The sequence below is a fragment of the Perna viridis genome, chromosome 1 (assembly GCF_037379345.1).
Source record: "Perna viridis isolate PV_CMFRI_1.1 ecotype Kerala chromosome 1, ASM3737934v1, whole genome shotgun sequence".
NCBI classification, from domain to species: Eukaryota; Metazoa; Mollusca; class Bivalvia; order Mytilida; family Mytilidae; genus Perna; species Perna viridis.
In genome coordinates this window covers 57546992-57550003 of record NC_142445.1, presented here as the reverse complement: position 1 = coordinate 57550003, position 3012 = coordinate 57546992, and positions in this window count along the sequence as shown.

Here is a 3012-nt window from a genome sequence, read left to right as displayed (position 1 = left end):
GGATTTTCAAAGTTTACTAGTAATCTCTTTTTGAAGACATTAGCAGAGGGACTATTCTTCGTTGATATTGGAATCTGGTTCCAGAGACGAATAGTGAAAGGCATAAAACTCTTTGAATACGCTATAGTATTGTAAACAGGCAAGCGCAAGTTATCATAAGTAATCTGTTGCCTGAGATTATAATCATAGATATTAACAAGATAAGGTTGTATAAGATTTGATAGGTAATTTGGAGCAAGTCCATTGATCATCTTATACATCAAAATAAGTCGAATACAATAAATATTACAGTAAAACATTTCGAGTAAAGAAACAAATATGCGTAGTAATGAAGATGTTAAATAAGGACAAGTGTCAGGTTATATATCAATCAAAACGGAACGTACACTGCCAACTTCTTGTGCAGATTTCAGTACTTTTTATCGGTGAAAAGATTGTTGATTCTTTCTTCACTTTCTTGTCTAAAGGCTAGAAACCACTAATTCCACTTCCCATAGGCTTCTATGCTAATTTCACAATATTCAATGGCTTCTCTGGACTTTACCTTAACATTAAACTACAGAGGACTATATATCAGCATCATTCTACATATGTCAGCTCACAATCCTCAGAATGGCATGTGGGGTTAGCAGACTTGCAGTGCAGTACTGGTCACTGGAAGTGAAGGGTCTATAAATAGCATGGGAAATCCCAGTGTTTTCACAAGATAGGGGTATATATAGAAATCATTATGGAGATGAGGCTTCACATCACAAGAAGCAAAATGCACCTATAAATTGTACAGAAATGTTGTTCCTTTCAGAAACTGTTTAATTTTTTTAAATAAGATGAGAACTTTTTTCACAGCACTATGAGGAACATGGGTAATTTCTGCGTACGTTCCAAATGCTAATTGGTTGAATTGGTGGTCTGTAACCTAAAGGAGTAATCAAGGGAACCGGGATTCCAGCGGAATCGAAAGAATGTAGTCCATGGACAAAGACCAAACATGGAAAATAGACAAACACAACGAAGAACATAAACTAACCACTAAGTAACAAAAATAAACTAACTAAAATAACAAATACAAAGTAACAAAAGTAAACGAGCAAGTCGGACTCCACTAAAAACTGGGAACATGGACCAGGTGTACCGGTAGGGTAAGCATCCTCTGCTTTTCTAGAAATATCCGCCGAGTTGCTCAAAACCAGGATTGACGTATGGAAAGGAAAACTATGACACATTGAACATCAATTTTCATGGTGTAGATCGATGAACACACCGTAACGATCCACGAGTTCATGATGACGACCATAAAACTTCGAATTCTATAGCGATTACTTCAATCGGGTAGCGAAATTTCCCTGTTCCAGAAGCCTAATTGTAAGAAGTCTAGCGCGATACAAAAAGTCTCCGTGATAACGGCAAGCTCTGACAAAACGTATGAGTTGTGATATGAAAACTCCATACGCTGGTGCTGAAGGGATATTGCCACAGATGAAAGAAAAGTTGACAATACTGAATGAAAAAGTCATTGCGTTTGTCGTATAGTGGTCAGTAGTTTTCTTTTATCATTGATCTCAAAGTGTAGGTCAAGATATGAAGCTGACTTCACTGTGTCTGTATTATCCTTTATCTCAAGTTCTTTGGAGTAGATGCGATGAATAAAATCCCCCCAAAACTAGGATTGTTTAACAATAATACATCATCTATATTGCGAAAACTGGAATTAAATGATCTATTTAAACGATGTTCCTTCTTTTGGATCAGAACAGCCATAGTCAGCCACATAAGAGTGAAGGGGTAGGTCAGCAAGTAGAGGAGCACAATTTGTTCCCATTGTTGAAAAACGCGTCCACCACACTGGACAAATATAAGAAGTTTTTTTTAACCAAAGGAAAGCAAGGAAAACATTCTCCAACAATATTTGATGTATTTACTATGTTCGAAATTATGCGATTGCATGTAGCTATAGATAAAAGTTTATTTAGATATCATAATGGAAAACATAAGAATCAAAAGGCAGCAGACACATATGTCTGTAACAGTAAAAAAGTAGCTCAGACATCATTAAAATTTAAATATGGACAAGGCACGTGAATATAGTAAGCAGCTTTTCGAGAAAACACCCAACAGAATGGTTTAAAACATCCAAAAACATTTTTAAAGTTAAATAGCGGAAGTCAGGGTGGATCCAGGATTCTAGGTTAAGATGGTCGTTGGGATAAAATGCCAAGCGAATCGAGCCAAAAAAATTTTGGAGTTAAAATTTGTGAAAAATCAAAATTTTATGAAAAAAAACCCTGATTTTTGTGGGATCGCGTGTCGGGTGTGCTCATCTGAATCCATGCCTGGAAGTGACCGATATATCTTGAAACCACCGGATGACGGACGGACAGACAGACACACATTGATAAATGAATATGTGGGTATCAAAATGATACCTTTCCACTATGTGTTTCAAAGTAGAACATAAATTTGTCTAAGCTGAATTCCATGCAACTGAATGGAAATATATGCAAAGGCAGTTTTATGGGCCTATGACAAACGGTGAGAGAATTCTCCCAAAGAGTCTAATTTTAGCCTACCTTCGTCTGTCCCTTGTAACGATAAATGTATCAGTTCAGCAAAATTGATTTTACAATTAAAGCTAAACAAAACAAAACAAAACAATGGCACAAGCAAACTAAACTTTAAACTAGATTCCAGTCACGAGACAGGCGCAAAAGATGGGACGGGTTGATTAAACCAGTCTGATGAGGTAATTTGGAATCCTGTATGATTACCAACAATAAAAGCAAAAACTGGAAATAATCAGAAAATCTGTTTAATACTGGTATTAGACCAGTATGTTATGAAAATACTATCAGTCAATTTTCACAAACTTTAATATGACTTTTAATGTTTTGAAACAAATAACCAATATCCATTGACAGTGTTTTTCGGGAAATTATATTTATATTTTTTTCAATTAAGCAATGTAACGCGAAATAGCATTTTCCGGATTTTTTCCGAAGATGGTCCGCTACTAAC